Here is a 10,821-nt window from a genome sequence, read left to right on the forward strand (position 1 = left end):
CCCCCCCGCCCAAATCAGTCAAGTTTACTTTTAAACTTAACTTCTGGCCATCACTTTATTGAAGACTCTCCTAAAGTCGCAAAACAGACCTTGGTCTGTATCTCAGACTCCACTTTTCTCCCAAATTAAGCATATTAGCTTCCCGAGAGTTGCTCTGTAATGACTCTGTTAGGCTTGGCTTTTTTTTTATTTTTATTTTTTAAACCCGTTGTCATATTTCCTCGGATTTACTTCTGACTTGCTAACTGAAGGTCATGTGACCCTGAATCTGAGCCATCTGGTTCTGGAGCTAATGCAGCAGTTCTGTCCAGTTGACAGTCTTGCCAGAGAGCTGTAGTGAGATGCTTCTCTAGAGGGCTTGGCGTTATGTGCATGTCATTCATTTTAGGCCGCGTATGAAATCCTTTGACCTATGGGTCTATTGGAAAAGAAAAAAAATCACCATACCTTTATATGAGTGCCAGCTGCTGGGATGTGAAGGACACTGTCTTCTTTTAGGCACTCTTAACGCTTGGCGCACATACTTAATTGGCAGAGATGTCTGCTAGCCAGTGTGATGGCTGCAAGGCTGAGCTTTCAGTAGGCCCCTCCTGTAGGGTCACTATGAGTCGGAATCCACTCGACGGCAATAGGTTTTTTTGGTTTTTTTTCTTTTTTTTTTTAAGTTTGATATAAGGAGCCATGGTTGCCCAGTGGTTAACTGCTCGGCTGCTAACTGAAAGGTCACAATTCGAACCCCGCAGCTGCTCCATAGGAGAAAGATGTGACAGTCTGCTTCCTTAAAGATTACAGTCTTGGAAACCCTATGGGGGAGTTCTTCTCTGTCCTATAGGGTTGCTATGAGTCAGAATTGACTAGATGGCAACAGGTTTAAGCTGGACATGTGTCTTCTTCCAGAGGGAAAGCAGCTTCAGTCTCCCCGTAGTTTTGATGTGAAAAGATGCCTAAATTCACAAGCTCTTTCATTCATATTTGTCTTTTGGTATTTGGAGACCTCGTTAGGGAGTAACCCCGTCTTTAGCTCTGTGTTTAAACTACTTTATGATAAGAATTGGAAAACATCAACCAGGAAAAGCCCAGATGAAGAGAGGAGGGGTACATAGTTCTCTTCCTGTTTCTGCCACTGGCCACATCTGTGATCTCAGGGTTGTCACTGAAGAAACCCTTAGAATATCAGGCTTCTCGTCTGTCAAATGAGAACACAGTAACAGAGTTTTAAAGCCACATACTATGTATAATTTCAAACCTGAAACCTAACATTCTGTCTGTGAAATGGCCTTAGTTAGGTGATATGTGATATGGAACTATAAAGAAATAGTGGTATACCTGTGTGGAAACAGCAGACTCCAGTGTTGAAGGCCATTTAGAATTTATATGCAGGCTACTTCCCAAAAGAAATAAATCTTTGATGCTTGTTTGACTGGTGTTTGAATGCTGATTCTGTTATGTCTTTAAATATTAGTGTTGGAGAACAAGGCTAATTCTCACCAGATAAGGCAATATAGGCAATTTATGTCATGTTTTTTCTTGATGTAAATATTTCTGTTTTAGGGAATATAGCCTATGGTAAATGTGAATCTGTTATGAATTATATGGAGAATATATTCTGTTACTTGCACTTGTGACTGTAATCTTTGTTTACAGTATGCTAGCCTGGAGAACTCTGCATTTGTAGAGATCTTTATTCTACCTTTTTAAAAATCCTGAAGTCTGAACTGTTATTCATGCAGGGGATGACTGTCTGGATCCTTTTTAGTGTTGACAACAGGAAAGGAAAATTGATGCAGTTGTGAAAGGGGGTTTGCTTTGCAGAGGGCCAGTGTACTCCTCACATACTTTCTTTTCCCTGGAAAGCAGTGACATTCCCCATACTAAAGCTTCTCTTCCCAGACCCATTATTTTATAAATCACTTGAGGTCCGTCCCTTCTGACCAGCCTGCTAAGCACGGGGAGAGCATGAGTGGCTCCTGCTTCAAGAAGTCAGTTGCATTTATGAATGGCTTTCTTGAAGATCTCTTTTGGCCATGGAGCTTATGTGGAACATAAATAGGGTAAAAATCACCAGACTTACTGCAGGTACTTATATACCTTAAGCTGCCAATCAACACTTCTTTTTACAGTATCCATAGTGCTCAATACTCATCAGCTTGTAAATAAATTTTTTCTACAAGTAGAGTCTTCACCCTGGTACCACCTGTGCTTCTCAGAGGCTTACCTTTCTGTATGGAGATGGAGAAAGGGGCTTGTCAGAATCCACTTCTGTGCCATCCCTGGAGAGACTGCGTACCACTAGGCCCTCTTGGCCTTGGGTCAGGTGGAAGGATGTTTGCAGACTGCTTTCTCATCCCCAACTCGGAGACACATGTTTTAGCACTGGATTTTCATTTTAAGATGGCGATTCCCCACCTTTCGAGAGATACCACCCACTGTACCCTGGTGTTATTGATAGCTTCTTTTGATTTCAAAGACTGCTTTCCCTCATCCTCCAGATTATTTGGAAATTTAAAGTTTCAAAAACTCAAATGAATTAATTTATTTTGCCGGTTAGTGACACTTCACATTTTAGAAGTACCATAGTTCAGTGTTTTTGTCAAAGTGTTTCACAGAATACTAGATCCTCAAGATATTCTTGAATATTAAGTGGAAAATGGGTCAAGTAAGCTTGGGAAACACCACGTTAAACTAAGTGAACTAGGGTTATTTCCAGCAGGACTTCTCAGAGCCTTAAAAGTTATATACATTATGAGCCTTCTAGGGTAGGATATGTTATTCTGTGTTTCCTAAATTTATTTGCTATCTTGAATCTATACCTTTTTCTTTAATAATGATAGAGCCAGTGTTCTAAGGAATTCCCTTTAAGAAGTCCTGCCCTAGAGTGTCACTGAAAGAGGTCAGCAGCTAAGGGTCTGACCTCATGAAGGGTCATGGATTCTTCGTGCTTTTTGTTGTTGAGTTTTTTGTAAGCCCCTGTCATATATCAGGCGTTTCTCAGCTATGGCATGGGTTCTACCCTTAGAGGAGCTAGCATCCTGTCAAAGTAATGGGCCTTACATTGGCGGAAGTGCTGCAGAAAAGCCTGAATTCATTAAGCAAAATTTGTTTATTGAATAACTGTGTTGTGCTGGGCACAAGGGATGTTGTTGTTAATTGCCATCGAGTCAGTTCCTACTCATGGCAGCACAAGGGATAGAGGTGAATAAAATAGGGCCTCTCCCTCAAAGAATGCATGGCCTGGTTGGGAAGGTGGCGGCAGCTTGGTGGTGACCGTTTTTCATAGAGCAAAAGCCTGCCTTTTTTGCAAGGTTGGAGTAGAGAACCCATTGGTCTGTGGCACTCTCAACATGCCTGCTTTTCTGGGACAACTCTGCTTTCAAGTCCTATTACCAAATGTTCTTTTCCATATATCTTCATTTGAGAGGTAAAAATACAGGCCCTCCTCCTTCAGGAGCTCCATACTAATAGGGTAGAGTTCAGACTGAATCTAGACACTGGTCTCTGTTAAAGAGCCCTGCAGGATACTTGCTTTAGTTGGTGTTTGATTTCTAGAGCCTGCTTATCAAAGTTGGACGCTGACTTCAGCACACTGTCCTGGGGCTCTGCTCTGAGGAGAGCTGCAGATTAAAAAAGCCCCTGCTGCAACCCACTCCAGGTTAAATAACATCCGTGTGGCATGACAGAGGAACTGTGGGATCTGTAGCAGAATGCTGCCATTTTCATGGCTATGTGTCATTGAGTCAAATCACTCAATGCTTATGGATTGCTTACCTGTAAAATGGGGTTAAAATTAAAACTTACCTCACAGAGCTCTTTCAAGGACTAGCTCTGATATGAGCTAATGCCATTTGGTAACTTTATTTAAAGTTATTTCATGTTCATTGTGATTTAAAATGGCTCAGGAGGTTAGAGTAAATGAGTTGGTAACACAGAATAGAGGGAGCAGGCAAGCCAGTCTTACACTCTTGGCAGTGACTGCTTTCCCAAAAACTAGAATCAATCAGATTTCTTTTCATTTAGATGGTATAGTAATTGCCTGTTGTGTGAAAACTCTGATTTCTGGAGTTGATGTCCTCTAGAAGTCCTCCTGCCTGCCAATTTAGGGTTACCCGTTAGAGGCTATTTTTTCCACCAACAAAGGGAACTTCCGCTACAGATGTCAGGAAATTGATATGTGGTACCCAGAGTGTCCCATTAGCATCTTTAAAGGATTGCCTGAGTGACCCTAGCTCTCTAGCCTCAGTCCTGGTTAGGGCACCTCCATAGGGCCTCGTAACAAGCAAGTGCTGGGAGAGAAACCTCACCTTGTCCTTCTGAGCTACCTCAGAGCCTCCTGCTGCTGGGAGGGAGCCTGGAAATCTGATCTTCCCCATCCCACTGTCAGGCCATCCCAAGCCACTCAGGGAAGTGAAGAGCCGCCTCACTCCCTCTTAGGGCGTTCTTCATGGCAGAAAGGCTGCCACATAGCAACATGATGCTGGCAGTGGCTTGGCCTTGAATTCACCCAAGAGCTGGTGGTGGTTTATCCTCTTATTGGCTAATGTGATGTAATTTTAGGTTCAGAAAATATGGTTGCTGTACCCTTAAGATCACTTCCAACTGTAAGGTTGTTGAAAACCCAGAGAAGATGGCTGTTCTTCTCCAGGAGCTTTCCTTCAAAGCATCAGCCAGGCCTGAAACTAAAATACACCACTCTATACAGAACTATGGAGCTCTGGTGGTTAAGAGTTCGGCAGTTCGAATCCACTAGCCGCTCCTTGGAAACCCTATGGGGCAGTTCTCCTCTGTCCTGTAGGGTCGCTATTTTATACAGAACTACTGGGCACTAGGTTACAGGGGTTCTGTTTTGTTTCTTTCCCAATAATAGATGTGGACCCTACTCTGTAATACTATATTTTCTATTTTTTTTATAACCTCTTTTTTGCTAAAACCCATGACATTCATTTAAGGGACAGAAATCACTTAGTAATGAAGGCCTCAGAGGGTAATTCCACAGTTTCTGAAGGATAAAACTAATTTCCAGTCTTGGTTTGATTGAAGATTTGTCTCTCAGTATGTCTTTTTTTTTCCCCCCTCTCCTCCTCCTCCTCGTCTTTTTCCCTTCACCTCTTCTCCCTTCTCCTCCCTTTCTTTCTGATGAAAGAAGTCTGGGCAAGTATTTGTGACTGGGTGGTGGATTGTTTGATTTGACTCCTGAGGGGAAATTAAGGGCAAGGAAGAGACGGCTGGAGGAAGGAATCTAGGAGTGGTGATGTCAAATTTTTTAGATTAATTTCCCCTGGGCCTCCATTTGTGTACATGCCACTGTAATTAGTTGGAACTTCCATTGGTCATTTGTATGTTCAGAAATGATCAGAAAACAGTACAGACCAACTTATATGTAGATAAGCAGAAAATATGTTTTGACTGGTGGACCTGTTAGAAGGTGGCCCTTATGCTTAACTAACAGTGATGCCTGCCCTCCTGATTGCCTCAGGCCACAGCATGCCCTGCTCAGCTCCAGTCAAGTTCCACTCTTGTTGCCCTGCTGCTGAGGTGGTGAGGTGTCCCATGGCAGGGAGCTCCTGGTGCTCACCACCATGGTACAGGTGCAACAGAGCAGCAAGGTGAGGGCCACCAGTGCCACACAAAGTGTGGGTTTGCCTCGCTTCTGGAAGCTGCACTCCTGGCCAGACCACTGACCTCAGGAGGGTCCTTTTTGTCTCTGTCAAACTTGGAGCTAGCATTGAGTCCCTCCTTCCATTTCCTTCTTGGTTTCCTTCCTGTCTCGCACTGATTGTTGTTTCTTGACCACATCTGTGTCACCTGCATGTCCTGGTCATGTCCTTACAGGTGAATAAGTGGTTTGTACTATTTCTGAAACTAAAATAGCTGATTTTGAGTTTTCAGCTTCAGAATCACTTTTGGAAGGATTAGATTGTCTCTCAAAACCTTGTATGTCTAGAGCAGGAGAAGAAGACTTCAGGGACTACGAAGTCCTTAGATTTGCCAGGAGCCTTACACCTTCCCACTTCTACCCTCCCCCGCCAAGGGATCTAGGGCATCCCAGTCTGAAAGGGGTGGTGCACACTCCCAGTCATTCATCACCTCCCCCACCCCCAGTAAATGCAGTGAAGAGCCCTACAGGATAGGGTCACACCCAGAGAACATAAACATTGTGATACTCAGGTCAAGGTTTTTGCCTCTGAGCATTTACTCCTGGACTATAGTTTCTTTTTGTTTTTAAATGGTGAATCACTTTAGCAATCACAGCAACTTAGAGTAGTAGCAGGATTATTGATTTCAGGCTAGTGATACTGTGTGTATGGTGGGATGTGAAGAAAGGCTGGGAGAAAAGAAATTATTAAATACTTGTAAAAACTTCAGGCAGGAGTAATTAGTTGAATATTAAAATTGTGCCACGTATTGTGTAACTTAAGGGGCCTGGTGGTGTGGTGGTTAAGCACTCGGCTGTTTACTAAAAGGTCAGCGGTTCAAACCCACCAGCCGCTTCACTGGAGAAAGATGTCGCCGTCTGCTTCCATAAAGATTTACAGCCATGGAAACCCTACGGGGCAGTTCTATTGTCCCATAGGGTCGCTATGAGTCAGAATCAATGGCAACAGGTTACTGATCCTTAGAAGATTTTATCTTATAAGAAATGAGTCTTAGAAACTGAATAATTAGAAACCATCCTTCCTCTTCCCTCCCTCCCCCACAAATCCAAATTCTAAGTCTTGTCCCACAAACAGTAGGTTCTGTCTGGATTTAAGTCAGATTGAATCTTGGCAATTCTGAGTTGGTCTAAAATGCTTCATGGGAACAGTAGCACTTGAAGGGTGTTAAGATATTTTCTTGAGCTGCTTGGTGTTTTGCCTGTGAAGATGAATTCCATTTTGAAGCTCAAATTAGACATGACTGCAAGACATAACCCAAGACCGAAAAAATGCTGTTTTTCCTAGGGTAACACCGGCTACAAAAGCGTTGGTGGATAGATAGATGATTGTGGCTCATGATGGCTTGGGGTACCTTAAATGGTTCTGGGGGTGAAGCAGAGATGGCGGCAGGCAGACGTTTCTTTGCTCATTACTGAAAGTTTACTCTGAAACCCACACCTGTTCTCTGAATTCCCTATGAGACTTCCCTGTTAAAATTGAGTGAACATCAATTCATTTCCTTTTCTGTCCTAAATGCTCCATATTTAGTCTTCAGCTCCAGGGGTTGCAAATGAATTATCTTTATTTTTAAAGAGTGAGGAAGGTAGCGTTTCACTTTAATTTTGTTTTTTAGGCACATCTTCCTCCAAACATCTTTTAACTCTAGCTATGGAAAGCAGTTGCTAACCTCCAAGGATTTGTGTATGTGAGGGTTTCCTCCTACTATATCTTCTCTTCTTTTCTCATATTTGGTATTGGGGTCCTGTTCCTTTCTTCTCTGTCAAGAAGATAAAAATACTACTTAAAAATCCAAAATTTTCACAGTGGAAAAAGGTTGTGGGAGGACCGCAGTAGGAATGTTTGCGTCTTATTCTCAGATTAAAGTTTATCGGGGTTGTTATGTTTTGTGTAGAATTTTTTTGGGGGGCATTTCCCTTTCTTAGAACATCACGTGATTTAGTGGTGATAATTAGGCAAAAACTTTCCTTCCCTGCAGATGCCAAGATTATAGAGGGACTTACTTTCACCAGAGACCAGATGACAGCATCTATAGATATTTTTAGAGTAGGCCTCATCATTTGGTATCCCCATTTCATTTTCCTTTTATCAACTGTCTGATTTCAAACCTATTTATTGGTTGGGGGCAGGGGTGTCTTCCCCCTATTAATGAAATTCACTGATGGGACAGGACAACATTTCCATATTTATTGTGACTGGCATATTGCCTCATAACTGCGAAGTAATAGCTGTAATTCCCATCAGCTATATGCTTCCTTTTCCTTTGAGAAGTTTTGCTTAATCTGCTGTTATTTTTAAACTAGAAGGACATGAATACATATACATAAAGCTTCCATTCACGTAAAATGTCATCCTTTAAACAATGTAAGATGCGAGCTTCATTAAAACCCATGAAACTTGTACCCAACCATAAGTATCATTTAATTCCCAGCACAGTAACTGGTTTCATCACTTAATGTGCTCCCTCTACTTTTTCAGCCCTTTCTTGAGTCAGGTAAACATGTGCAAACACTGAGCCACAAAAGAGTGATTAAAAATATGAGACAGATGAGGAGCTGCTTTCCTTACAATTATTTTTCTTATTCCGGTCTTCATAGTGGATTATGATTCTGGTGCTCCTCATAGAAGGATAATTGTATTTCTGTTCAACATTTATCTGGTTGCTTCATATTTTGACAGTATCTTGCAATCTGTTTTCCTTCTGTCATAGAGAAAACAAGTCGCCTTTCTGTTTTGTGGAGTGGAAGTTTCTTTATTAAATGTGTCCTCTGTGAGAGCTGCCTCTAAACCTAAGCCTGGGCCTCTACCATCTTAATGTATAGGCACAAGAGGCAGCTTGCTAAGCAGGCCCCCCTGAGAGGGCATTGCCTGTGAGAACTCAGGGAGGCCCCAGCCCCATTCTGCAGTCAGGGAAAGAGTGATGATTAGCACATCTCCTTTTTAATGATGAGGTTCCCTGAAGATTCTGGGCCTTTTGAGGAGGGAATGGGTATGTAGCCTGGAGATTGTTATTGATTGCTGCTCTAGACCATGTGAGGTGGGCCTCCTGCCCCTGGTTTCAGAGCTCATGTCCTGCTCTGCTTAGAATGATGCCATGGTGGGGGTCACAGGTCCCTCTGCCTCTTGCCTCCTTCCCTCCTGTGCTGACCCAGCAGTAACAGGCTGCGTGCTCTTCTCTGTACTTGGGGAATGAAGTGTGTCACCTCCCCATTATGTACTGGTTTCCATGGCTGAATAATTAACAACAGAGGGAACCGGGGGAGGGGGTCTGAATTAGGTCATACTTTTTAGCTTCTCCCTTGGCACTTAACAGTAAGTCAGAATTGGGACTTGGGGACCATAGGTCCCTGATAACTAATTGCATAGTGATGTTAGACTGTGGTTTATTAACTGTTATTGTGAAGGAAATAAACTGAACCCCCCCCCAAAGATCCATATTCGAACCCTTGTCTGTTCATGTGGAATAGAGTAGCTGGAGTAGCGCTGGCTCTAGCAGGGTAAATTCCTCACAGACATTGAGATCTGGTACTTCTTCTAACTTTTTCCCCATCTGAAATCAACAAGCCATTGTTTCATAGTCTGGGTTAGCATTGTCTAGTACCTTTGCAAAGCATGGAATACCTCTAGAAAACCATCAGTCAGGGAAACACTGAGGATGGTTGGGAAGAAGAAATTACCTCTTTTCCTGCTTTATAGTCTCCGCCTCCAGTAAAGCAACCTAAATAACTTCTATTTGGAGCTATAGCCCCAAGTAAGTATGACCATGGGTATGTAGAATGGGTATGTAAATACCAAGCCATGCTATCTTTCTGAATATTGGTATACGAAAGATAAGATTGCCAGCAGGCACAGAGTCACGGAAGAGATTGAAGTTGCAAGTACACTTGTGAAAGTTCCAAATGAACATGATGGTATCTCTAAAGGGGAAAGCAGATGTGTGTACCATACATGTGTGTGAGTTTGTCAGTGTGTTTGTCATTACTTGTTCACCTTATCCAGCAAGAAGATAGTGAGTTCATGTTGCTTCACTACCACTTTTCTATTCATTTCTTGGCCTAGAGCCGTTTTTTTTTTTTAAACTGCCATGACAGCCAACACTGTATTTTCCATAAACAAAAGTTCTTATATCTTGAGGCCTGTCACGTCAGTTCCTTTAGCTGCATCTCTTCTAGCATACACTTTTTTTTCTTAATCTTCTAACTTTTCTGGGCTTGGTGGCCACTTGAAGTCCAATTAGACTTGTGTAAATCCATATGCTCTAAGAGGACCTCCTTTGTGCCTTTCCATTGATGGAATAATAATGATGATGATATTAATTGTTAATGTGATGTTTTGTGGGGGATTTGTTGTTTAGTCGTATGTGTGTGTTATATACTTTTTTCCCCTGCAGGTTTTTAATATAAAAAAATTCCTAAGACTGCCCACTTAGAGATTACATACTCTTCTTATAGTAGGGGAAATCAAGATTACCCACACCCAGCAGTGCCGACTTATTAAACCTTTGTAGAAAGTGCCCCTGTCGATCTCCCCTGGCACTGGGATATTAACGGAAAGGGTGGCAGTCAAGATCAGTTGGTTTGCATAGCCAGTAGGGGAGAACCAGAGAAGTATACCTGGTCTACTTAGAAAGACCAACTTTCCTAGTTTTAGCACTGAAAGTCCCATGTCCCAGGAATCCACTCAATCTAGAAGTCTAGAACAAAATCTAATTTGCACCCTGGACATTCTTTTTTTTTATAATTTTTTTTATTGTTGTAGTTTAAATGAAGTTTACATTTCAAGTTAGCCTCCCATGCAAAAATTTATACATACATTGTTATGTGACCCTAATTGCTCTCCCCATACTGCGACAGCACATTCCTCCTTTTCACCGCTGATTCCCCATGTCCATTTCACCAGCTCCTAACCCTCTCTGCCTCCCCATCTCACCTCCAGACAGAAGCTGCCTGTTTAGTCTCTTGCATCTACTTGAGCTAAGAGACACACTCCTCACGAGTATCACGTTATGTCCCACAGTCCAGTCCAATCCCTGTCTGAAGAGTTGGCCTCAGAAATTGTTCTAGTTCTGGGCTGATAGAGAATCCAGGGGCCATGCTTTCCAGGGTTCCTCCAGTCTCAGTCAGACCATTAAGTCTGGTCTTCTTACTAGAATTTGAGTTCTGCACCCCACCTT

At 42.5% G+C, this 10,821-nt stretch overlaps 1 protein-coding gene across 1 annotated transcript in view; it reads left to right on the forward strand.

Moving 5' to 3' along the window:
* The window catches only part of FOXO3 (forkhead box O3), a 119,081-nt gene that overhangs the window by 102,959 nt on the left and 5,301 nt on the right, over positions 1-10,821 (forward strand). The gene's annotated exons all lie outside the window — the stretch shown is intronic.

This window comes from Trichechus manatus, unplaced genomic scaffold (assembly GCF_000243295.1).
Source record: "Trichechus manatus latirostris isolate Lorelei unplaced genomic scaffold, TriManLat1.0 scaffold00017, whole genome shotgun sequence".
Lineage (NCBI taxonomy): Eukaryota > Metazoa > Chordata > Mammalia > Sirenia > Trichechidae > Trichechus > Trichechus manatus.